Source organism: Panthera leo, chromosome E2 (assembly GCF_018350215.1).
Source record: "Panthera leo isolate Ple1 chromosome E2, P.leo_Ple1_pat1.1, whole genome shotgun sequence".
NCBI lineage: Eukaryota > Metazoa > Chordata > Mammalia > Carnivora > Felidae > Panthera > Panthera leo.
The window spans coordinates 31,114,784-31,142,374 of NC_056693.1; the positions used below are offsets into that span (position 1 = coordinate 31,114,784).

At 40.5% G+C, this 27,591-nt stretch overlaps 1 protein-coding gene across 5 annotated transcripts in view; it reads left to right on the top strand.

Moving 5' to 3' along the window:
- FTO (FTO alpha-ketoglutarate dependent dioxygenase) overlaps positions 1-27,591 on the top strand; it is a 389,506-nt gene that overhangs the window by 9,073 nt on the left and 352,842 nt on the right. The window lies entirely within an intron of this gene.

Sequence of the window (27,591 nt, forward strand, 5' to 3'; positions counted from 1 at the left end):
AATCTGTTTTGTTTTTTAAATTACACATGAGTGAAATCATAAGGTATTTGTCTTTCTCTGACTGATGTATTTCATTAGCATAATACTTTCTGGTTCTATCCACGTTGTTGCAAATGGCAAGATTGCATTCTTTTTGATTGCCAAGTGATATTCCATTGTTTATATATATGTATATCTATATGTCTATATATCTATATATCCATATCTACATCTATGTCTGTATACCACATCTTTGCCCATTCATCAGTTGGTGGACATTTGGGTTCTTTCCATAATTTGGCTAATGTTGATAGTGCTGCTATAAATATTGGGGTACATGTGCTCCTTCGAATCAGCATTTTTGTGTCCTTTGGATAAATACTTAGTAGTGCAATTGCTGGGTCATAGGGTAGCTCTATTCTTAATTTTTTGAGGAAACTTCATACTGTTTTCCAGAGTGGCTGCACCAGTTTGCATTCCCACCAATGATGCTTAAGCGTTCCACCTTTCTCTGCATCCTTGCCAACATCTGTTCTTTCCTGAGCTGTTAATTTTAGCCATTCTGACAGGTGTCAGGTGGTATCTCATTGTGGTTTTCATTTGAAAATGAATGATGTTGAGCATTTTTTCATGTGTCTGTTAGCCATCTGGATGTCTTCTTTGGAAAAGTGTCTATTCATGTTTTTTGCCCATTTCTTGACTGGATTATTTGTTTTTTGGGTGTTGAGTTTGAGAAGTTCTTTATAGATTTTGGATATTAACCCTTTATCTGATATGTTGTTTGCAAATGTCTTCTTCCATTCTCTAGGTTGCCTTTTAATTTTGTTGATTGTTTCCTTTGCTTTTTGTCTTGATGTGGTACCAGTAGTTCATTTTTGCTTTTGTTTTCCTTGCCTCCGAAGACCTGTTTAATAACTTGTGGCCAAGGTCAAAGAGGTTGTTGCCTGTTTTCTCCTCTAGGATTTTGGTGCTGTCCTGTCTCACATTTAGGTCTTTTATCCATTTTGAGTTTATTTTTGTGTATGGTGTAAGAAAGTGGTCCAGGTTCATTCTTCTGCATGTCAGTGTTTAATTTTCCCAGCACCATTTGCTGAAGAGACTTTCTTTTTTCCATTGGAAAGTCTTTACTGCTTTTTTGAAGATTAGTTGGCCATACATTTGTGGGTCCATTTCTGGGTTCTCTGTTCTGTTCCATTAATCGATGTGCCTGTTTTTTGTGCCTGTACCATACTGTCTTGATGATTACAGCTTTGTAATACAGCTGGAAGTCTAGAATTGTGATGCCTCCAGCTTTGGGTTTCTTTTTCGACATTGCTTTGACTATTTGGGTCTTTTCTGGTTCCATAAAAATTTTAGAATTGTTTGTTCTAGCTCTGTGAAGAATGCTAATATTATTTTGATGGGGATTGCATTGAATGTGTAGATTGCTTTGGGTAGCATCAACATTTTAACAATATTTGTTCTTCCAATCCATGAGCATGTAATGTTTTTGCATTTTTTTGTGTCTTCAGTTTTTTCCACAAGCTTTCGGTGGTATTCAGTGTGTAGATCTTTCACCTCTTTGGTTAGGTTTATTCCTAGGTATTTTATGGTTTTTGGTACAATTGTAAATGGGATCGATTCCCTGATTTCTCTTTCTGCTGCTTCATTATTGGTGTATAGGAATGCAACTGATTTCTGTGCATTGATTTTATATCCTGCGACTTTGCTGAATTGATGTATCAGCTCTAGCAGTTTTTTGGTGAAATCTTTCGGATTTTCCACCTAGAGCATCATGTCATCTGGAAAGAGTGAAAGTTTGAGCCCTTCCTTGCCGATTTGGATGCCTTTTATCTCTTCTTGTTGTCTGACTGTTGAGACTAGGACTTCCAGTACTATGTTGAACAACAGTGGTGAGAGAGGACATCCCTGTCTTGTTCCTGACCTTGGTGGGAAAGCTCTCAGTTTTTCCCCATTGAGGATGATATTAGCTGTGGGTCCTTATATATGGCCTTTATGAGGTTTAGGATGGTAAGTGTCTCTTAATCCCCTTCACCTGTTTCACCCATCCACCACCTACCTCGCCTCTGGTAACCGTCTCTTTGTTCTCTATAGTCATGAGTCTGTTTTTTGGTTTGTCCTTTTTTCCCTTTGTTTCTTTGTTTTGTTTCTTAAATTCCACATATAAGTAAAATCATGTTATTTGTGCTTCCCTGACTTATTTTCACTTAGCAGTATACGCTCTAGCTCCAACTGTGTCATTGCACAAGGCAAGAGTTCATTCTTTTATATGGCTGAGTAATATTTCACTCTCATTATATATATATCTCATCATCTTTATCCATTCATCTATTGATGGACACCTGGGCTGCTTCCATAATTTGGCTATTGTCAATAATGCTGCAATAAACATGAAGGTGCATGTATTCCTTTGAATTAGTGTTTCTGTATTGTTTTGGTAAATACCAAGTAGTGCAGTAGCTGGATCGTAGGGTAGTTCTGTATTTGACTTTTCGAGGAACCTCCACACTGTTTTGCACAGTAGCTGCACCAATTTGCATTCCCATCAACAGTGAGAGAGGGTTCTTTTTTTTCCCACATCCTTGTCAACCTTGTTGTTTCTTGTGTTTTTGATTTTAGCCATTCTGAGAGGTATGAGGTGATATCTCATTGTAGTTTGGATTTACATTTCCCTGATGAGGAGTGATGTTGAACAGCTCTTCCTGTGTCTGTTGGCCATCTGGATGTCTTCTTTGGAGAAATGTCTGTACTTGTCTTCTGCCCATTTTTTAATTGGGTTATTCGTTTTTGGTTTTTTTTTTTTTTGGGTATTGAGTTTTATAAGTTCTTTATATATTTTGGATACTAACCCTTTATTGGATATGTCATTTGCAGATACCTTCTCCCATTTGGTAGGTTGCCTTTTGATTTTGTGTATTTTTTCCTTTGCTGTGCAGAAACTGTTAAGTTTGGTGAACTCCCAATAGTTAATTTTTCCCTTGCCTCAAGAGACGTATCTAGAAAAACGTTGTTATGACTGATGGCAGAAAAATTACTGCCTATCCTCTCTTCTAGGATTTATATGGTTTCAGGTCTCACATTTAGGTCCTTAATCTATTTTGAGTTAATCTTTTTTTATGGTATAAGAAAGTTGTCCAATTTCACTTCTCTGCATGTAGCTATCCAGTTTTCTCAATGCCATTTGTTGAAGAGACTTTCCCATTACATATTCTTTCCTCCTTTGTCAAAGATTAGTTGACCCATATACTCATGGGTTTGTTTCTGTGCTTTCTGTTCTGTCCCATTGGTCTGTCTATATGTTTATTCTTGTGCCAGTGCCATACTATTTTGATTACTACAGCTTTGTAGTATAACTTGAAATCTGGAATTGTGATGCCTCCGTCTTTGTTTTTTCTTTTTCAAAATTGTTTTCACTATTTGGGATTTTTTGTGGCTTCATACAAATTTTAGGATTCCTTGTTCTAGTTCTGTAAAAAATGCCATTGGTATTTTGATAGGGTATTAGAACTGTTTTTCAGTCATGGAGTGAAAAGGTGTAGATGTTGAATTCCAAGTTAGTTTCAAAGGTTCCTATGGATAAGATCATCTTTTTAAAAAATACTGAAAATATAACTAGTTAAGATTTATTACTGAGAGGGCTGTACACTTATTAGGAACATGATAATTTTGTTTAAGTAATGTACACTTTTATCAGTGAAGGAACATATCCAGAATAAACTTGCTGTTTCAAATAAAAATCATTAACAAAGTCTTCTGTTTTGGTGGCTATTTTCTTGATATCATTTAATAAGATAAACCTTATGTTATACTGTCTAGTGAGTTATAAATATGATAGTGCAATAAAAGGAAGTTTGTGGTTTGTGTATGTATTCATTGGGTCTTTTTAGTTCAGTTTTATTTTATTTTTTTTGCAGTTTGGCATTTTAGTAAGGTTCTGGAAAGGTTCTTTTGGTCCCTACCTTCACTATGGACCATCCTGGATTATATTGCCAGTTTATCTGTCGCAGATTTAGGAAACTGAATGTAGAACATTTTTGGTGGTGGCCAATGACCAGCCGACTTAAAAAATTAAAACTTCTCCTGCCGTATTCCAGTGTGTGATTCCCCGCCCCCCCCCCCCCCCCCCAAACGTCTCTCTTTATCTTTTGCTTGATCTCTCTTCGAGTGTATGGATCAACCTTTAATCACTATTTAGTAGTTTGGATTGCCTTCTCTAGATAGAAGGGTTAGTTTATTCATGGTTTCCAAAACACTTTAAGTATTTTTCCTTGAAAAGTTAACTAGCTAACCCACTGAGTCACATTGAATTCTTGTTACTTTGTATTACCATGTTTGTGTTGGTTTTGAAAACTACGCTTAGACGCTTTAGACAGCTTCTCTGAAGACTGCATTGGTGTCTTTCTTATTCATCCTTCCTTCTCTGTATTGTACCCAGCAGAGTATCTTGCACATATGAGGCATTTGTAAGTGTCTGTTGAAGATTGAATGGTTGAGAGCCTCCAGTATCTGATACAGGTTACATGTGACCCTTAATAATGATCATATTGGCTCCCTGGCTGCCGATTGGATTCTATTGTGGTCAAGTCTGGCAATACAGGTATTGGCATTTAGAGTGTTTGCTTCGAGAAAGTAGAGACCGTGGGTAGTTTTGTTCTTCACCATTGTATCCCTGGCACTTCACACTGTTCCAGGCACGTAGTAAATATCGCATACATATTTATCAAAAGAATGAGTGAATTCCCCCAAAGCATCACCTGTTATTATTGGTCATTAGGCTTTGCCCTACTGAGAGCTGAAGCTGGAACCTGAAAGAAAGAATGCAAAATGGTTAAATATGGATTTTAAATTACTTGACACACCATAGGTATAGGTATTAATGTTGAGAAATAGGATTCTTCTCTTCGGCACATGCTTTAGCAACTGCCAACAATTGTTTTCTAGTGCTCCCTTTAAATTTAAGATGCTAATTTACCCTGGAGGATTGGTGTATTTTGTTGGTGCTAGTTTATTATGGCAGATTTCTTGATAAAGTTACATTTAAATTATGACTTTCTAATCTCTAGAAGACGAGAACTTTATAGTTGAGGTGGTACTTTTGGAACCTTAAAAAAAGGTGCAGTTCAGAGAAGGTAAATTTAGAGTTCTGCTAACCACATTCATGTGACCTTCTGTTATATACTCACTGATTTTGTATTATTTTACAAAACTGTCTCACCAGTTGATTTTCCAGTGGAAGCTGGGAGGAATCTTGGGGATTTTTGGGCCGGGTTAGGAAACGTTCAGGAGACTAAGATTGGCATCGGTAGGAAGTTTCCACACCCTTGGCCTTGGCATCGTGTTTCTCCTGCAAGGCCAGTGCATGTTTGAAAGCTGAACCTTGTATAGGTGCTCTAGGCTCGCATTTTTGTTTGTGCTATGAGCATCTGTCCTGTTGCCATTATGATCATTTATTTCCTCTGTAGTTTTGGAAATGACCTGCTTGCAAAGGGACCATGCCTTCCTTTATGTTAAAGAACTGCCATATGGATAAATGGCAGTTGAGATCCTTTACAGCTGGTAGAAACGAAGTAGAAAAAAAACTCAGTCTGAAGGACCAAATTGTGTTGCAGCTGATCTGAGGGAGAGAGATGTTGCCAGTGCATGAGTGTTTTCATAACCGTTTGTGATCAGAAAATTTGGTGCTCTGATTTCTGCATTAGCCCTAAGTCTGCCCTTTGGCGCCTTCGTTTAGTGACTGGATCATTCAAGGCTGAGCCTCAAGGGCCAGCATTTCTCTAATAATCATATAAAATGGGCTGATGTGGCAACCTTAACTCACTGTTGAATTGGGCATGATTAAAGTCTCAAGGCTGTATTAATATGGATTTTCTGTTTCTGTGCACCGCAGTCCATTATCTCATTGTTTTCCAGTTTGCCATTTTTTTGAAAACAGAGATGGAACATTTTGCTGACGATTTTTTTTTTCTTCCCTGTCAGCGCGAACGTTCTGTTTTTGTTTTGTGTTTGGCTAGAGACTAGCATCAGGCAAATGAATGAAAACATTCCAGTTTATGTGGACTCTAGCCTGTTGTCACGTCAATCTTGTTATTTAGGTAAATAGTTGGCAGTTTTTTGCAGGATCAGCAGCCAATATGCTGCGAGCGGTTTTTGTTTTAGTCACATTATTGACTGGTAACACTATTAATGAGACAATAATTGGCAAATCGTACCGTGGCCGTTGTTCTCATGAAACACGATCCTCGTGTTGGAGGCAGCCAGGCCGAGGAGTTGCCTCTGCAGCCTGGAAGGAGAGGAAAGGATGAGTAGCCAGTGTGCCCAGCTTTTAAATTCATCAGACCCCTGCTGCTTAAATTGCCCCAGCTGTTAATGCTGGAACCATTACTGTAATGGACTCAGCAAATGAAGGAGAACGAAGACACGCACACTTTATTACCAGAGGGGCAATTTTCTCTTCATCTGTAATGGCAGCGGTGCCTCATATTGATCAGACCATCAAGATACTAATCCTCTGTAAAATTACTTGTTATAACTGAAAATGTGTTAATCCAAATCAGTCTGTGTCCTGACTGTCTACTTACTATTGAATACAGACTATCAGATGGTTTATTTTTCATGATTTAAAGCCTCTGCCCCGAAAATGGTTGGCGTTTCCCTCGCAACACTGAGTGCTTAATCTTAGCTGCAGCCCAGGGTTGTCTTTTTGTTTTAAACAGAACATCACCCACTTAATTAAGGAGTGAGTGTCTGTCTTGCTGTCTGAGTTATGCTGGTGTTTTATGTTCCCCTGGATTTATTAAGCGTCTTGTTTTACATTCAGTCTGTGGTTTGTGCTGTAAATAAAAATAGACCCATCTTGCACATATTAGAAATTTGCAGGTAGCAAATGTCAATAAGTACCAGGGATGTAAGGTGCTTTGATTTATATTTCAGACACCACGTTGTGCTTTGTCGATTGAACCCATAGGCAGGATGCATCCTGGTGTCTTCTGTGTAGCAGATGTGTTTTTGCATCGTTGTCTGAGAAAGTTTATGGTTATTTCTGCATCCTTGGTTCAGTAGATTGCTTTTTAGACAATGAGGCATATCTACTCCCCCTCCTTGTGTTTTGTGAAATGACTATAGCTAGGAATCGTCCTAAGAAGACCTGTGAAAAACTCAGTTTTATCTTTCTTAATATTTAGAATTGTAAGAATTACTCCTTAAAATTTCCATTGTAGTCTACCTACATTATATGTTTACCTGTACACAGGCTCAGATGCTCTCCTTGTGGTATTTTTATTCATTCTTCTATATTGTCATTGCTCAGAGCACTTGTATGTATGGCATTCTCTTTAGAGTTCATTCAGAGATACTTAACCAGTACTCTTTGTTGTGCCAAGAATTGTGTTAGAGGCTGGAGATGCAAAGATGAGTAAGATATAATCTTTGCCATGGAGGACCTCGGCTCAGTGAGCAAATGATTACGGTAATTGCAGGGTAGCAAGTGGTGAAAGCCTCCTGTGAATGTAGTTTCTGGAAGCGGATACCAGGTATGGGTGCAATAGTAAAATCAGCCTCATCGATTTTTCTTATGTTACAAAAAGCAGAACTGTGCAGTTTAATCACACTTTAAGACCCGCGGCTGAATGATTCCTAGCTGTTTGATAGAAATCTCATCTTTTCTCACTTTTACTGCCCCCTGGAGACCGTCAGAGGAAGGATTTCCAAAAATGTTTTGATCAGTGACCACATTTTTGGGTATGTATAGTTTCCCACGGAGACTACTTTAAAGGGGATAGTGCTTATTTGATTGTTTATGTTCTGACATATATATTGTAAATCAGTCTTGTTGCTTTATAGTATAGTTTATCAGGAGAGACAGTAGCCTGTTGTGTGTTTCAGAGTATGGATTTTGCACGCAGTCGGCCTTGTTTTCTCCCTAGCTTCTCTGCTTACTAGCTGAGCGATCTTGGCCAGCTCACCTCATCTCCTGGAGCCTCAATCTTCAACTGTAAAATAGAGATGATAATAATAGTCTAAGGATGAAATGATTTAATATATAGAAAGTATTTAGAATAGTGTTGGGTAAACATAAGTGTTTTGTAAGCATTAGCTGTGATTAATATTACCATGGATGTGACTTTAGGTAGTGAAATTATTTTTAACATGCGGCTAATGAAAGACAGCTTTGTAAATGTATGACAATAATATGTGGGGCACAGATAATTAAACATTTATTTAAAACATTATTTTTCCCAATTACATGATAGTTTGTTATATTAGAAAAATTTAAAAATACAAAAAAATACCAAGCAGGAAAAAAAAAAGCCTATAATTTTCCAGGGATAACCTCTGTGTTAGTATATTGGTGTATTTGTTAAAATACTATATTATTCTTATTATGCCTATTATATGCCCAATATATCACTGTGAGCCCAGTTTTATCTACAACGTATTTATATAAGATATTTTAAACAAAACATAAAGTGTTTCATCCTATGGATTTTCATTATGTACTATTTCATCATACGGATTTTTTTTTCCTGCTATTATAAATTATCTCTCAGTGACCATTCTTGCACATAAATCTTTGTGCAAACCTCTGGTATTTTCCACAAGGTAAATTAAAAAAAGGCAAATTGTCAGGTTAACATTTGTAAAGAGTTTTAGTTTGCACTGTCAGATTGCCCCCCAGAGAGGTGATGCCAATTTCTACTGTAAGAAACACTGCCTGAGAATACACGTTTGTTATGTCCTCTCCAACCCTGAGAATTAGCATAAAGTAAAAATATATGCCAATTTGGAGGAGGTGAAGTAGGAGCTCATTGTAGCTCCTACAATTTGAATTTTCTTCCCCCCCATTTGTATTTTCTTAATTACTGAGTATATGGTTGAATTCCCTCTCATCGTGTTTATTGACCAAAAATATATTTCTTTTGTGATTTGCTTGTTTATATAGCCTTTGTCCATTTTGGTAATGTGTGTTTGTCTTTTCCTGTTGATTTGTAAGACTACTTCGTAAATATTAGGGATATTATTTTTCGTTAATCAACTGATGGAAATACTTTTCATAGTTTGTTTGTTGCCTGCCTTCTACTTTTGAATTTTTATTATTCAAAAATTTTTTGTTCTTTATGTATAGGGAAACTTTTCCCACCTAATTATCAGTTGAATTAGTCACTTATATGTCCTAGGTATTTTGTGTTTTAATATTAAAAAAAAGTTTTTTTAATCTGTATTTATTTATTAAAAAATTTTTTTAATGTTTTTATTTATTTTTGAAGGAGAGGGAGACAGAGCATGAGCGGGGGAGGAGCAGAGAGAGAGGGAGAAATAGAATCCGAAGCAGGCTCTAGGCTCTAAGCTATCAGCACAGAGCTTGATAGGGGGCTTGAACTCACGAACTGTGAGATCATGATCTGAGCTGAAGTTTGACACTTTACCGACTGAGCCACCCAGGCACCCCTAATCTTTATTTATTTTTGAGAGAGAGAGAGAGAGAGGAGCAGGGGAGGAACAGAGAGAGAGGGAGACACAGAATCCAAAGCAGGCTCCAGGCTCCGAGCTGCCAGCACAGAGACTGACGTGGGGCTCGAACTCACGTTTGTGAGATCATGACCTCAGCTGAAGTCGGACCCTCAAACGACTGAGCCACCCAGGCACCCCTATATTTTTATATCATTCTTGTAATCCATCTAGAATTTAGTTGGTGTATGAAATGGAGTAGCTATCTAACTTTTCCTCCCGGGTGGTTCACCAGTTTCCACCTCGGAATTATGCAAATTAATTGACTGATTTGAGTGCTGAAATACTCAGATCTGCTTTTTGTTTGTTTTTATTTTGTTTTATTGATTCTTTTGTTTTGTCTCTTGTTCTTGATACACCATTTTAATTACCAGAGTTTCATGATGCCTTCCAGTTTCTAGCAGTACAAGACCTGCGTGACTGTTCTTTGTTTTTAGAAGTTCTTTGGCTCTTCTTTTATAAGGAGGAGACAACTTAACAATTTTTCCAGATAAACTTAAAAAATCACTTTTTTAAGTCTCTTGGGTACATCATCCCTTTAGTATTTTAATTATTATTGCATTAAATTTATAACTTAACTTGGAAAGAACTGAAGTAGGGGCGCCTGGGTGGCTCAGTCAGTTAAGTGTCCAACTTCAGCTCAGGTCATGATCTCATGGTTCGTGAGTTCAAGCTCCGCATCAGGCTCTGTGCTGACAGCTCAGAGCCTAGAGCCTGCTTTGGATTTTGTGTCTCCCTCTCTCTCTGCCCCTCCCCTGCTAGCACTCTGTCTCTCTCTCAAAAATAAACATTTAAAAAAAATAAAAACAAAAAGAAAGAACTAATTATGGCAAAAAATTTTTCTCATCTGAGTTGCCTAGGTGGCTCAGTCGGTTAGGTGTCTGACTCTTGGTTTCAACACAGGTCGTGATCTCGTGGTTAGTGAGTTTGAGCCCTGCACTGTCAGTGTGGAGCCTGTTTGGGATTTTTCCTCTCTCCCTCTCACTCTGCCCCTCCCCCACTCTCACTCGCTCTCTCAAAAATAAACTTAAAAACATTTTTTTCTCATTCCACAATGTTATTTGTCTTTATATTTATTTAAGCTCTCTTTCATGATCCTCATAAAGTTTTGTAATTTTATTCAATTAAGTACTATTTATTACCTTTTGGGTTTATTACTGTATATTTTACATATTTGATTACTATTTTTGGTTACTATTGCAAATGGGATATTTTTAAATTATATTTTTAGAGTGGTACATGGGAAAGCTTGTTTTATGTGTTGTTTTTGTAATTGGCCACAATATAGAAATATTCTTATTCTAATATTTTTTGTTTATTTTTTTGGGTTTCTAGGTGTATACTAGGCATATAATTTAATCATCTGCAAATAAAATTTGGTCTTTCCCCCTTCAGTAATTATATCCTCCTCCCCCTTTTTTTTTTTCTTGTGTTATTACTTTGTCTGAAACCTTTGAATAGAGGTGATAGTCATGCTTTTACTACTTATGTTTCAGGATTCTGGTATTGAGTGTAATGGTAATTACTGACAATAATCTTTGATTTTTAGTTTATTTTTTTCTAGGGACTGAGGTTGAATTCATGTTTAATATATACGTGCATATATATATGCATATATATTAAAAATGGCTTTTTTAGTTTTGAGAGAGAGAGAGAAAGAGCAAGCAGGGGAAGGGCAGAGTGGGGCAGGGTGGTGGTGGTGGTGGTGGTGGTGGTGCAGACAGAGGATCCGAAGCTCTGCTGTCAGCACAGATCCTGACTCGCGGCTTCAACTCACGATTCATGAGATCGTGACCTGAGCTGAAGTTGGACGCTTAACCGACTGAGCCACCCAGGTGCCCCTTGTTGAATATATTTTTGACATTTAGACATTTATTTAGATGGTAATGTCTGACTTTCACTGATAGAATGTAGCCTATTAATATAGTTTCTAATATTGGTTTCTTGGCATAAATCCTACTTAGTCACATTATGTCTTAACATACTACTGAATTCAACCTTTTAGTATTTCAATTAGGAAAGCAAGATGGGTCTATAGCAGTGATTACCAAGGAAGCTGGATGGTAGTACCCCCAGGGTATATCAGAATCTTCAGTGAGCCATATTTAATATGCATGTTATAGTCATAATTCAAACCATAGTTAGTAAAATTTAATAAAACTCTTTTGGCTGATCCTCATCAGCAAATGGTAGAGGGAAGATAATTTACTTGTTAAAATACTGGGAAACATTCCTTTTTGTGCTTTCTTTTGTCACGTTTTGCTATCATAGATAAGCCTGTGTCATAAAATGATTTGTACCATTTTCCTCTTTCTGTGCTCTAGAGCCTTTTAAAAAACATTGGAATTATTTTTCTCTTGGATGTTTGAACTAAATTACTTGTAAAACTCTTCATGTGATGTTAGGGAAGGTAATTTTTGGATAACTGTACCAATATCTTTTCTAGTTAGTGGGCTATATAGTTTTTTCCTTTTGAGTAAATTTTGGTCATTATGCTTTCTCAGAAATTGAGGTTTCATATTTACCAGCACAGCACTGAACATAACATTCTCTGGCTTATAAGATAGAGTTGTGCAGTTTTATAATAAAAACTTCCATATTTTTTATTTTTTCTTTTTAATTTTAACTTTATGTATTCATGTAATGTCTTCAAAGCTTGATTCTGTTTGCTTGTGACCTGTTTTTTTTTAAAACGATCTCTTGACTTTGTTATGCTCATTCATTAATTTTTACCTCAATCTTTATTGTTTCCTTCCTTCAGTTTTGCTTAAACTGCTTTTGTTTTTATTTTACTGAATTCTTGAGATGAATACTTAGTTCATTTATTTCCTTTTTGTAATATGAAAAGCATTTCAAAATCTTAAAAATAATTTTCTTTTCTGTGTTCCTGTAGCAATTTGTGCATGTTTTTGTAGCGTTTATCACTTAGTATTTCTTAGTTCTACAGACTGTATTTTGGTTCTGTGATGCATGCAGAGTCGTGAGCACAGCACTAAAAATGCTATGTAGATACAAATATGATTTAAAATAGAAGGCTTTTAGTATTCTTGTCTTATCCACTACTCCCCCAGCTCTATCTCCCAACATAGTATCAAGTTCTTTGGAGGAGAAAGTATTAAAAAATATGTGTATATTATATACACACATATATATGTATGCACACGTCCTCTGAAATGTGTCACACAACTTTGTTGACAGATATACGGTAAATATTTACTGATTGTTTTCTGAGACTTAATTTTCAAATGCTCATTATCGAGAGAGCCTAAAGTACACTGAGACCTAGGAGCCCTTCACCCACCTATGGAATTTCTAGTTTACTAGGATAAAAAAAAGCTTCTAGTTTATGTGGGGTGTCCTAGACTGCCGCATCACCACACGGTTAGCGAAATGGATGTGCATTGCGGGAGGGTTTTAACGTTGTGGTTCAATTGCATTTCCTCTGCAGAAGAATGCTAGAGACATTATTATACTCTTTTCCCAAAACAAAGACTAAAAAGCTAGTGTAATTTATATAAACTGATAATAAATTATACAATTGATAAAAATTCTTTTCCATTTTTATAGGTCTTAGAGCAGCCCTTTAAAAAACGTATTTATTATTTGTTTTGAGAGAGAGAGAGAGAGAGAGAGAGACTGTGTGCACATGTGCATGCACACATGCACCAGTGGGTGAGGGGCAGAGAGAATCCCAAGAAGGCTCTCTGTGCTGTCAGTGCAGAGCTGGACGTGGGGCTCAAACCTGAGATTGTGACCTGAGCCAAAATCAAGAGTCGGATGCTTAACCGACTGAGCCATCCAGGTGCTGCACAGTTTTTTAACAAAATTCTTATTTGGAGGAAAAATAAATATGTAGTTATTCCTTCCCTTTCAGTTATAGTTACATTACAATTCCATTGCTTCTCTAGCACTGAGATTTATTTTTATTTTTAACATGTTTTGTTTATTGCTATATAGGGGTGTAGTATTGTATCATGGTCTGTTAAGATTTCCCATGGTTTTTTTTTTGGAAAATGAATGCCATCTGATAAGTCAGTCCTAGATTAACAGGTTGATTTTATTTTATTTTATTTTATTTTATTTTATTTTATTTTATTTATTTAATTTTATTATTATTATTTTTTATTATTTTTTATTTTTTATTACTTTTTAGCAGGTTGATTTTAAATTGCTAAATGTGGGGCTCCTGGGTGGCTCAGTCTGTTCAGCGTCCGACTTCATCTCAGGTCATAATCTCATGGTGTGGGTTCAAGCCCCGCTTCGGGCTTTGTGCTGACAGCTCAGAGCCTGGAGCCTGGTTCGAATTCTCTCTCTCTCCCTGCCCCTCCCCCACTCGTGCTCTGTCTCTCTCTCAAAAATGAATAAATGTTAAAAAAGATTAAAAAAATAAATTGCTAGGGGCGCCTGGGTGGCGCAGTCGGTTAAGCGTCCGACTTCAGCCAGGTCACGATCTCGCGGTCCGTGAGTTCGAGCCCCGCGTCAGGCTCTGGGCTGATGGCTCGGAGCCTGGAGCCTGTTTCCGATTCTGTGTCTCCCTCTCTCTCTGCCCCTCCCCCGTTCATGCTCTGTCTCTCTCTGTCCCCAAAATAAATAAAAAAAACATTGAAAAAAAAAAAAAAATAAATTGCTAAATGCCATACAAATGCTGAGTGATCGTTGTTTTCTGTGTAATTATTAAATATTTTTTTAGAATAATATTCATTGAAGGGCTTTACATAATCCCTGACATTTCAGTGTTGTGGTTTCTGGTAGAGCACGCCCCCCACCCCCATTTTTTAGCAGTTCATTGCTAGCAGGGAAAAAGGAGGTATAACTTTTTGAAAACAAAAATACCCTTTAGGCTATTTTTAAAGATTCCTGCGAGACTTTATATCTCAGATAATTGATGGTAAATTTTGTTTGGTTGTTTTTAATCTCAAACTGTGGGGATTTACAAAGCAAGTTTCATCTCCGCGAAATGAAAACTAATTCGATGATACTGTATAAGATCTACCAATCCCTGAGGAATTGCCTCAAGTTCTCCCTCTTTCATGAAGCTTTTGAGGATTATTTCTTTCATCTCTTTCCTGCTGCCCTTATTTCCTATGTCAGAATGTATGGTAACAACAGTAAGTTTGCATATGGTACACTTAACTGGGGTACAATACCGTGCATCTTGACATTTGGTCATAATAGGTATCGCATCTTATTATTGCTCACATCTAGTGGTGTTTCCTGTAATTCTCTTTTCCCTAGAGAGATTATAAGCTCCCTCTGGCCAAGAGCCATGTTACAAATTTGTTTTATATATCGAGTAAGGTGCTAAAGATCTGGTTGCCTCTCACTGTTTCCGGTGAAATGGAATTGTGTATAAACCGAAAGTTGAGCTTTTTGTTTGTTCGTTACACTTGATAGCACATTTATTTGTCCTCGGCTCTCTATTTGTTCTCCATCCACAGCAGAAAATGCTTTATTTAGAAATGTTTTGTGTAAAGCCATATGACGAATAGATCTCAGGAAACTGGATTTGTGGACCATAGGAAAATCTTAGGTGTTGGTGGCCCTTTGCCTATCGCTGTGGTTTTTAAAAGCGCTGTATCTGAATCGCCTGTGTGTGTCCCGGTTCATTTTGCCGTTTCATCCACTGCTGTTCCTCCTGTTTTTATTTAAGACTATAAAGTTACTTTAGTGTAACTGCTGCTGTCACCTTTGCCCTTAGCTAATCAAATAGTTTACCTTGAGGGAAGCATTTATCTCCCACTTTCATTATTATTATTTTTGTAGCTGTAAAGATATATATTTTATGTCTGCAGAAGGCTGTAACAGTGAAACGAGGTATTGATCTGCTGTATTTAGCAATTTCTTTCCACCTTGCCATCAATAGCATGTCAGCATCTGTCTGTACCGTGGTTGACCTCACAAATAGCTCTTTATGCTCCCATTGGATTCAAATGATAGAGTATGCTGAAAACTTAATCAATGAATGATTATAAAGTTTTTAGTATTATTTCATGACCCGGAGGCAGCCGGTACTCCTTGCACTGAACAGTTCCGTGTACAATGAATATGGTAAAATGAGTGTGTCTGGCTTTTGTTCGGCCAAGAGCAGGGCACCTGCTTGGGTTAGCTGGTACTTCTGAACTGATGATCTCAAAGCACTTAGGCACTTCGCCGCAGCGTCTCGCCTTGCAGAATCGGACACAGAGAAGAGCAGTCCCTCCATTTGGCTTTGTTCCCCACCCTCCACCACCATGAGCATGCAGCAATATTTCTACACTCCAACAGTAAGCATCAGGCCTTTTGGCTTCATTTACAGAAGAAAGGTAAACAAAATTAGTTGCTGTGTCACTATATCACCGAGGGCCTGATAAAAAGCCGCATGTTAAGAGGAGGGAGAATTATCGTCGTCTCCATCTAATGGTCTAATGGGACTTTCTGGAACAACTACCAGGCCCAGTTGTTGAGACCACGTTCTGCATCCCAACTCCCACTGTGGGAATTCTGTTCATCTCCACTGATCTGTGGAACACTGAAATAGCAGGAGTCATTGATTTGACTGAAATCACATTTGACTGAATGTAGCAACATTTTTTTTTTTTTTTTGAATCTTGCTGAATGTATATACATGTGGGAGAACCTTTTAGATAGTGAAATTTGGGATAAATGGGGAAAGTGGAGCGCAGTGGTTGTCCTCCTGATCTCTCCAGGATATGTGTCCAATGTTTCTCTCCAAGAAAATGCTATTCTGGTGCGTTCCCCTTACGTATCAACCGAGTAGAAAGTTTGACAAGGGGTATTGAGTATTCATGTATCAATTCATTCCTCAGACATTTATTATCTACCGTGTCCTGGGTTGGAGAGACTGGATATGAGGGTTGGCTCTTCCTTTTGAATGTTCATGAAAAACTGACCTGCTCTACCTCGAAATGAACGTGCCCACCCGCCTTATTCCTACCAACTGCCGTTATCTCGGCCCCCCTGCCTCCAGGATATTTTGAAGAGGGGAAACGAAGGATGGATTTTATGACCACAGGTTGATGTCCAGCCAACTTCTCCTTCTCTTGTCATCTGCATGAAAGGATCAAGTGGGGACCCCTTCATGCAGAGTCACAGAGCAGGAAGGCCTGAGGAGGGAATTTAGCCGAGCTCTCGGATCTGAGGGTGACAGAACAGATTTAGGCTCCACGCCCTCTTTTTCCTCCAGTATAATAATTCGAGCATTGGACTTAGCCATGTAAAATTTTTCTTGGGATCTGCCGCTCCTAAATTCTTGGTTTCCTCTCGTTACCCCTTATGAGTCTGGGACTAATTAATCAGCTAGCCTGTTTTTTGAAGCCATTTAAGTTTTTGTTCTGTGTTATCCCGTAGGAATATGAATGGCATTAGTAGATTCTAGGGGTGTCTAAAAGGAGTACTTTCTTTTATTTGTCCTGTATTGGTTCACATTAAGCTTTGATGTTTGCAACATCAAAGGTCTAAATAAAAGGTCTAAAATAAAAGGATTTGGGGAAGAAATGCCTGTCTCTGAATTCAGTCTTTGTGATTTCGTGGGCCATATATGCCTGAATATGAAGTAAAGAATTTTCCCCCTGAAATTATCCCTCAGGAAAGAGACGTCATTTCATATTCACATTCTGACCAAGTCTCTTACATTGCAGAATGCTCACTTAGCTATTTTGTTTTGAACAGTGTTATTTAAGTAGTTGTCCCAATAGTATGTGAATCAGTACTTGCGGCTTGTGAGGTTTTTCTTGATCAGAACTACGTATAGTAATCTGGGTTTATACACCGTAATTTCTGGTTTTGCTTGGGAATGGCAGGTTGATGCGTGCTCATACATTACTTAAAATAACTTGCGTTTGGTTTTCTCCATCTCTGTGTCAGAAACTAGCTGTGTTCTTTCTTATTGCTAGAGCATAGGGCAATTAGTTGACCTCAGCCTGTACAGGCTTTAATGATGGGGTGTTCTGGCTTTGTTCCTTATAGTTGATAGGTTATCTCCTCTCCCCAGGCTTACTTAAGGAAGAGTGGGTGATAGTGATCAGGGCTTAAAGAGTGACTTTAGTGCTATAGTTGGTATAGACCAACACCTTTATAGAAGGCTCATTTTCAAGTTCATTCCGCTAAAGGCTGTCTCTGATGAGGGCCACTTATGGCTCTATTTGTGGATAGAAATCCTATTGTTGGTGAAAAGGGTATAAGAAGACCTGTCCAACTTAATTCTTAATCCTAGCCGGTCACTTTTAGTGACAATCATAGGCTTCTAAATAAGATGAGACATTTCTTTTTACTCAATAAAGATGAAATCTCTTTGTTAATATATATTAACACACACATCTGAGTGGGATCATGTCATTCCATTACAGAAAAAACAAGAAGATTGCAAAGTTAGAATTAAGGAAGGGTGTATTTCTGTCACAGGTAAACTGAATAATCTGTGAGTGATATTCTCGTAAAAAATTATAAAATGCATTGATAAATTACCGCATACTTAAAATTCTCTTGCTTTCATTAAATAAAATTCCGCATATATAGTTATAGTCTTATGCTCTCCTGGTTATATGGTAATAAGATGAAATCATTCCTTTTTAAGGTTATTTTCTTTGGTACACAATTTGTGAACTTTCCTAGAAAACTGTCATCTGGGTTCTTCTGCGCCATGTGGCATTATATACTTTATTAGAAACTCCCTGAAGAATAAATTAATTTTGTGTTTTCTTTCCTTTTTTTAGGATCTGAGATTGTGTATGTGTCTGAGGCTACGAATGTGTCGAAAAGCATAGCCTGCTTAAAACCATGGCTGAGGAGTTATGCTTAACTGTATACTTTGCATGCATTTGTGATTTGAAATAGGAAAAAAAGTCAAATCGGAGACAGCTTGAATGGCATGCTGTCAGTTTGGCGCTTCATGAATTGGCGATGGTCTCATTTAGGACCTTCAGATGTGTCTCTGCCTGGACAGAATGAGAGCGTTTTGCATGTTCTGGAGGAGACAGCCACTCCTTGCTGCTTCACAATAGGCAGTGGTGCATGACAGTTGCCCTTCATCGCTGGCTTCTTGGAGCTTAACCTCTGACCCTCCACTTAGTCGCTGTGCAGCAGTTGGAGCAGGTTGGAGATGTTGGTGAATGACGGGCATTGGCCTGCAACGTGCTTGTCATTATTGGACTGTCAAAAGGAGCCTGCCATTGGTTTCCATCAAGGTTTGAAACCTCTGTGCAGCAGTCCATATTACTTAACTTCCAAGGCTGTCAGCAGCATGATCAAATGTGCATAAAAAATCAGAGTGCTGAATATATCCTCAATCAGAAGATAGGAAGTTTTCCCTCTTCCTTCCTTTCTCTCTCTCTCTCTCGCTCTCGCTCTCTCCCTCTCTCTTTTCATTTTCCTTTTGGTTAAATATATTCAGATGGCTTCCACAGGGCCAAGAGGTTGAATCTGTTGCCACGGTGAAAAAAGTGCACTCTTGTCTCCTGTGGTCTGAGTTTCAGATAGCACAGGGCAGATCTGAGCACCTCTGCCAGTTAAACTCAGTCTTGTCTCGCATATTCTGTCAGCTTCCGGCCATTGGTTTAAGGGACTAGACGCGAGCCCGGTGGTACCTGGGGTTAGCTGACAGGATGAAACGTTTATTCTGGTCTTTGTGGGATGTTGCAAAGGGACGGGGAGGTCCGTTGATGCGAGTTGTGAGGCGTGAATTGAAATTTCAAATAAAGAACGAAGGGGGCATAGCGCAGCGGTGGATGGTGATTATCTCATTTAAGACTTTTTTCTTTTGGTCCTCCTTCTGGTAAAGAAATTCCAACACAGCAAGTGTAATTGGCCGGGACTAAGTCTTAGAGACTTCAGAGGTCAGTCTCAGGCAGTACGTTCCCTGGATACAGAACACGATGGCAGTGGAAGCCATCTTTTCTCATAAATTTGAAACCCTGAATTAAAAAGCATCCCAACGTGGAGAAGGATGAGGGAAAGCCTAATAGTGTTCTTAAAGTATATGAAAAGTTCTGGTCACTAACTCTGGTTTGCTTCTACTGTTGTGTAGTGGATGGGGGCGCCCAGAGACTTGAATTTTCATTTTGCTTCTGCCATTTTCCAGCTTGTGCCACCTTGGGGAGTCAGCGAACACCCTCAGCGTCAGTGTCTTCACATTATGTTCGCACTCGGAACACCCAAGAAAGGAGACCCTGCTTGAAAAGTTGCTCCAGGACCTCCCCTGCTACCCCTTGATTTCTCTTTTGCCTTTTTTTTTTTTTAAAGTGGGAAGGATTTATTAATGACTTCTCACGGTGCCATCCTTGGCCAGATGAAATATTCTAGAACTCAAAACAGTCCGTCTTGGCTTCTCTCATCTTCCCTCCCCGCCCCCGCCCCACCCAGTATACTGATGTCAGTTCGGTAACATGACATTTTAGTCAGGTACTCAAACCACAAATCTGAGGGGCCTGCCTGCCTTCTCCCTCCCTCCTTCCTTCCTTCTCTTCCAGACAAGTGTCGAGCCCTCACTCAACAAATATTTTTTGAGCCCTTCCTGTGTGCCAGGCCCTGTCCTAAGTTGCCGAATCCGGCCATGAACCAGGCAGGCAGCCCCTGTCTTCGTGGAGCTCCAGTGCTGCAGGGAGAGACAGAAAATAAACAAGTAAACACGGGTCTACCGTTGGTGGTTCTAAATGCTCTGAGGAGGAGTGAAGCAGAGTAGGAGGGCAGGCGTCCCCTGGGTTGTCAGCGCAGAGCTCTCAGGGGGCGATTCTTTCCAGCAGACAGGACGGACTGAGGGAAGGAGCGAGAGGGCGCTGGGAAGACTTGAGGAGAGGCTTCCAGAAGAAGGAGGGCAGCGCTTCTGCCTCCCGCGCCTCATCCGGTTGGTTCCCATGCCTGGCCCCCGTCCCCACGTCTTCCCTTCTCTCATCTCTTCATCTTGGCGCCAGCCCTGTGTTCGGGCCCTTTGGATTTCCTTAGGCTCTCGGCCTGCTGTTTCCCTCCCGTCAGGTTGTTCCTTGCCACCTTGCAAGGTGTGAAGTGGCCGTGTCACTCCGCTGTTCACAATTTCTCAGAGATTTACTCCTGGCTGCGTGTTAAAATTCCGACCCCTGGGCTTGCCAGATGAGGTTCCTCTTGTTTCAGTGTCATTTGTTATCTGCGGCCGACCCTTGCCCCCACCCTCTCATCTCCGCCACCTCACGCCTGGTCCTCCTGCTGTGACCGGGGGCCGCTTCCCTGAGGATGCCAGCCTCAGTGCCTTTCCAGCTGTCCTTCTCTCCTCAGACCCCTCTCTTCCCGTCTCAGGGGCACCCAGAGAGGGAGAAAATGACAGCGTTTGCAAGCCATTTCCGCAAATGCCTCTTCCTCTGAGACTCCTGTGCTCTTCCCGTCCTCAGTGTTTTAGACACTTCTTAGCTTTTACCTCACTATACCTGTTTATCTGTTCGCTTGACTGGTTGGCGAGGGCCTCGAAGACAAGGTCCGTGCTTCTATTCATCTGTTGTAGTCTTAGTATCTGGCACCGAGTAGACAGTACATCGTCGCCTGTTGTGGCGTAGTCTGTGGAAATATTTAGAGACTCAATTTATCATGGAGTTGGACTTTAATGAGAGCAGGCATAGACCTTTGGAAGAGCTCTTGAAAGTCTTCCATTATTTCTAGTGGGACTTCCTCCCATAGGCCCACCTTAAGTCACCAACGTCATGGTCAAGGGAAAAGGAGGGTGGAGCATGAGCACGTTAGAAAATAGAAGTATTATACTGACTTCCCAGTAATTATGGTAATGCCAGGATATAGTGTCTCCCAGCAAGTTAGCCTCAGATAAACTTTTATGTTGCCTTTCTTAGGATACAACATGCTATGTGTCTTCTGCCCAGGAAGGTGGTACTAAATTTAGTGTTCCAGTTCAGTAAGTAAATTTTGTAATTTGTCTATCAATCCATTTATATTGATATTTTTCTAGATAGTACTATATAGAGTTGTCACAGTTTTTTTTATTTTTTTATTTTTATAATTTTGTTCTATTAGAAGCATTGTAGGGGGCGCCTGGGTGGCTCAGTCGGTTAAGCGTCCGACTTCAGCTCAGGTCACGATCTCGCGGTCCGTGGGTTCGAGCCCCGCGTCAGACTCTGGGCTGATGGCTCGGAGCCTGGAGCCTGCTTCCGATTCTGTGTCTCCCTCTCTCTGACCCTCCGCCGTTCATGCTCTGTCTCTCTCCGTCTCAAAAATAAATAAACGTTAAAAACAAAAATTAAAAAAAAGACAACAAGCGTTGTAGGGCCAAAGCACAGGAGATGCCATCATATCTGTACTAACTTACTTAGCAGTCCCCTTTTGTTGACCATTTAGCTTATTTCATTTATTTATTTATTTTAGTTTATTTATTTTGAGAGAAAGAAAGCGTGCACAGCAAGGGAGGGGCAGACAGAGAGAGAGAGAGAGAGAGAGAGACAGAGAGAGAGAGAGAATCCCAAGCAGGCTCTGCACTGACAGCACAGAGCCCGGTGCGGGTCTTGATTCCACAAACTGTGAAATTGTGACCTGAGCCGAAACGAAGAGTTGGGCGCTTCACTGACTGAGGCATCCAGGCGCCCCTTCATTTACCTTTATTAGCATAAATAATGCTGTGGTTAAGTTTGTTCAGACATCCTGACGTGCACTTTTTAGGAAATTTTTTTATGAGTAGATTCCTAGAAAGAGAACATAAGGTCAAAACACAGAACTATTTTTTTTTTTAAGGCCCTTTGATGCATATTGCCAAATTACCTTTTGGAAAAGGTGTGTAAATCTTTGTCAGGGTAGGTTGTAGAAAGTATCCGGTCTTTTAGTGTGTTTCTTAGATTATCTGCAAGTGAATTTGGGATCTCACTGGGGACTTTACATGTCAGAGGTGATCCTGAGGAACTAATGGCTGTCAAGAGCAGAAGAAAGGAGAGAGAATGAGAGAAAGAAGAATAAAATCTCAGGTTTTGCCCTTGAAACGGCAGAATGGCTGGTAGGGTCTGGTGCAGTGATTTGCACACGTGCTTGGGACCTGGGCACCACATGGGCTCTGCTGCGGGAGCTGGGCGCCTGAGAAGAGCTTGGCCCCTTTTGTGTCCTTTATATGCGTATACCTTTGGGTAAGAGTTCTTTCAAGTTAATTATTTAAATCTTGAAAAGTTTTAAAGCTACTGATTAACGGGTCTCTTAGTTTGCTGGGACTATTTTTCAGACTCGTGGTTTACCATGGATCTTGCTCCTGCCTCTGCTGGTTTTTTTTTTTTTTTTCTTTTAATTTTTTATTTTTTAAAATTTACATCCAAATTAGTTAGCATATAGTGAAGCAATGATTTCAGGAGTAGATTCCTTAATGCCCCTTACCCATTTAGCCCGTCCCCCCTCCCACACCCCCTCCAGCAACCCTCTGTTTGTCCTCCATATTTAAGAGTCTCTTCTGTTTTGTCCCCCTCCCTGTTTTCATATTATTTTTGCTTCCCTTCCCTTATGTTCATCTGCTTTGTGTCTTAAAGTCCTCATATGAGTGAAGTCATATGATATTTGTCTTTCTCTGACTCATTTCGCTTAGCATAATACCCTCCAGTTCCATCCACCTAGTTGCAAATGGCAAGATTTCCTTCTTTTTGATTGCCGAGCAATACTCCATTGTGTGTGTGTGTGTGTGTGTGTGTGTGTGTGTGTGTGTGTGTATATATACCACATCTTTTTTATCCATTCATCCATCGATGGACATCTGGGCTCTTTCCATACTTTGGCTATTGTGGATAGTGCTGCTATAAACCTGGGGGTGCATGTGTCCCTTCAAAACAGCACACCTGTATCCCGTGGATAAATGCCTAGTAGTGCAATTGCTGGGTCGCAGGGTAGTGCCATTTTTAGTTTTTTGAGGAACCTCCATACTGTTACCCAGAGTGGCCGCACCAGCTTGCATCCCACGCCTCTGCTGGTTTTTTGAGAAGTCAGGGTCCTCATTCGTCGTTGCCTCCGTGAAAGAACTGTCTTGCTCGCCCAGAGGAGAGCGGAGTGATCGCCAGAGTTAGGCGCCTCTGCTATCCCTGCTGCACTTTACAACTACCCTGTTACCTGCTTGAGGTGTGTGCGGTTAAGGCACTGTGGCGTCAGATCACTTTCCAGCTCCAGCTGCGGTGCAGGAACTGTGAAGTATCTGTTTTAGGCCGGGTACAGGCTCAGGCACCTTAAGGGCAGCCGCTTCTTATCTCGCTTTTATTAGCATTGGTGTCAACATGCTCTAAACCCGATGAGCTGCTCTCGTTTCTGATAAAAAGAAAATGACCTGCCTGGCATGGATGGAGAGAGAGGTGCCTCAGGCAGATTACATTGTCACCTCTCATAATATAACAGCATGCGTTAACACACACACACACACACACACACACACACACACACACACAAAGGCCACTAGATTTCTGTTTACCCATGGAAGTGTTTGACATTTTTGGCTCCTGATGAAATGCGCTGGGTCCAGAGGAAGGAATGAATGAGTAAGGGGAAAAAGGAGTCTGGCTTCTTAAGAGAGATTTTGAAGACACAAAGGGACTTAAATCGCAACCCTGGAACCGTCTGTTGGCAGAACCCTAAGACCTGAAACCCTAGAGGAAGCTCCTTTTTCAGGCTGTTTTTTATCCTAACCTACGTTTATTTAGAGCCAAGATCTCTAACATGGTTTGGCTGACTTCTCTAAAGGTGAACTAAACATAGGGCTACCTGTAGAGTTTAGAGTCTCTGAGGAGATGCCAGCCTGGAAAATTAGAGAGGTAATTACCCACCCCTCAGCAAAGTAGGATTTTCTTCTCAGTTAAATATATTTACTTACATGCGTTTAAAGACAGAGTCTGAGAACTCTTGGAAGAAGTTGTAGGCATTTTGAGATGTTTGGGGTAATTAAGTCTTTTTTTTTAGACAGCAATTGTGTGGTTTAACCTGTCATCTTGAAATATAAATTATATAGGGGTTGCATAAAAAAAGCTGTCTGTGACACTTCTAGGTGCCTCAGAAAAAGTTTGAGTTTGTCTCATGTCTGTTATGGCAACACTGAGTTGTTACACAGAACGTCGTGTAAGGATGTTCTCTGCAATTTTAAATGACAAAATGTGACTTCTTTAGCCAGAACCGAAGTGTTTTATGTTAATGGAAAACTGATTGGCAAGAAGGTAGAACACACATAACAATAACAATAAAACAACAAAAGCCGGTTCTACAAATTGCAAGTAGTTTTGAAGATTTGTTTAACTTCATCATTTGAGTCAACTCATGACAAACCATTTTTCAAAAAGCATACGGATGGGGCGCCTGGGTGGCGCAGTCGGTTAAGCGTCCGACTTCAGCCAGGTCACGATCTCGCGGTCTGTGAGTTCGAGCCCCGCGTCAGGCTCTGGGCTGATGGCTTGGAGCCTGGAGCCTGTTTCCGATTCTGTGTCTCCCTCTCTCTCTGCCCCTCCCCTGTTCATGCTCTGTCTCTCTCTGTCCCAAAAATAAATAAAAAACGTTGGAAAAAAAAAATTCAAAAAGCGTACGGAATGGAACCAATACTTAAAAAGCACTTCTCAGTCTAGTGGTATTGTCGAATCTTAAGAGTGAAGTTCCTTGTCAGACCTTTCTTTCTCCTTAACATATGAAATTTTGCACTTGTTAACATAATTTGCAAGTGATAAAAAAGCTGGATGTTACCACACCTTCAGTTTCTGGATTCTTGTCTATTATTTAGGTTTCTTATGAATACGAGATTTAATCTCTTATTTTTTAAAGGAAGTAATCTGTATTTCTCGCTCTTGTCTATTCTGTCCTGCAATGTTATGTATGACCCCTTGGTACAAAATTTGAGAGGAATAGAAACTCTCTGGTGGTGTAGGGACTCTTTAATATTTCCAAAACGACAGGTGTCTTCTCCCAGAATAGAAAGAGTGTTGTGTTCCCTTGATTGCAAATCCCCACTGTCTACAATTCTGGTTGGGTGGCTGGATCACATTAGAGTGGGTGTGCATTAAAGCGTTTCATGCATTTTGCTCAGTGTGAGTTTGAAAAGCCCTCCTACGTGTAACAATTCCCATTTAACAGTGGGTTTGAACGTGACTTTTCTCACGTCGTAAGCTGCCCGGAAGAAGGACGTTCTTCCGGAACAGTGGCTTAATAATTATAGCCCAGGACACTGGTACCTTCAAGTTTTCTGCTCTGCTATCTTTAGCACGTGGGCTTTTTGGTCACTGGCGGGTGATCACGAGACGGTGGGAATGGTGCCAGACGCCATGTGCTCATAGAGCGGTGTTTAGGGCAGGAGGAAGAGGGTGGGAGGATGCAATATTATGATTTGTAAGAAAAACATATTCTTGGTTTTCACCGTGTACTCTTGGCTCACAGCTCCCCAGATTCTTCAGATTTCCTAAGTCGTGAGAGTGTCAGGGTATCTTTTGTAATGTTAATGAGGTGACCTTTGGAAAGCACCAAAAGATGGGACTGATTGTGAGTGGGGTGAGCCTATGGTCAGAGGGTTGGAACTTCCATTTGCATTGTCTCCCCCCCCCCCCCCCCCCCCCCCCCCCGACCAGGAAGGGCAGGGGCTAGAGATGGACTTCCATCAACAGTGACCCATTGTTTCATCAGTTATGCCTGTGTATTGAAGGCTCCATAAAACCCCAATTCAGAGAGCTTCAGGTTGGGGAGCATCTGGGGATTGGGGAGAGTGGCGTGCCTGGAGGGAGGGTGGAGGCTCCGGCCCCTTTCCCCCTACTGTGCCCTATGCGACTCTTCCATTTGGCTGTTCCTGAGTTCCATCCTTTTATAATAAACCAGGAATCTAGTAGGTAAACTGTTTCCGGGTTCTCTGAGCCATTCTAGCAAATTAACTAAACCTGAGGAGGAGGTCGTGGGAACCTCTGCTTTATAGCCCGTTGCTCAGAAGTACAGCTAACACCTGGACTTGTGGCTGGTGTCTCAAGCCCAAGGAGGTTGTTCGAACCCTCCGATCTGTAGCCGGTTGGTCAGAAACACAGGCAGTAATAACCTGGCCTTGTGACTGGCATCTCAACTGGAGTGGCCAGTCTTGCAGGACCGAACCCTTAACCTGTGGGATCTGAACTTCTCTCTAGGTAGTGTCAGGATTGAGATGAATTCTCGGGCACCCTGTTGGTATCTGGAAAATTACTTGGTGCTCTGTGGGAGACCCCCCCCCCCCCCCGCCCCCAATAGGAATTGGTACTGGAACCAAAAGAGAAGATAAGAGGGAGTCTTTGTATTAGGAGACTCTTTCCCCCAGGCCTCTTGGCAGACTCCTCATTATGTCCTGATGGCCAGGCCTGAATTACTTGGCCATTCCTGGTCGCAAGGCAGGCTGGGAAATGTAGTATTTGGCAAAAGGGAATGAGATTTCTATGTGCTACAGGCTGAATGTTTGTATCCCCTCACATTTGTATGTTGAGTCCTAACCCCCAATGTGATGGTATTTGGAGATGGGGTTTGGGGGGAGGTAGTTAGGGTTAGATGGAGTCATGAGGTTGGGGTCCTCGAGCCGAGATTAGTGCCCTTAGAGACATCAGAGTGCTCGCTCAGTCTGTCTGTCTCTTTCTCTCCCTCTTCCTTTCTCCCTCCACAAATACAGAGGTCTTGTGAGCAGGTGCAGTGAGACAGGGCTGGCTAGAAGCCAAGAGAAGAAGCCTCAGAATGAAACCTACCTTATCAGCACCTTGATCTTGGCCTTCCCAGCCTCCACGCCTCCGAGAAATAAGTTTGTGTTCTGCCATCCAGGCTGTATTTTGTTATGACAGTCTGTGCTAAGATGCCATGGCTGGCTTCGAGTGCTCATGGCACATTCCTTAGAATCGTGTTCGTTGCTGCCCTGTTCATAGGAGAAGGAAGAGCTGGTGAGTAGGTAGCCAGTGGTTTCTGCCACGTTCAATTAATGTACGACTGGAAAGGGGACTTTTATCTCCTGTCCCAGGATGACCAAGGAATGTGGCCTTTGTTAACCATATAATACAACCGCTTGACACAAATACATATAAAAGCAGGATTAGAACTTGGAATCATTCATGCACCACATTTAATTAGCACATTCAGTGTTCCAGGCTGTTGCCCGAAGCTGAAGATACTGCGCTGAATAAGAGGGACGACCCCTGAACTCGTAGGGCTTATAGACAA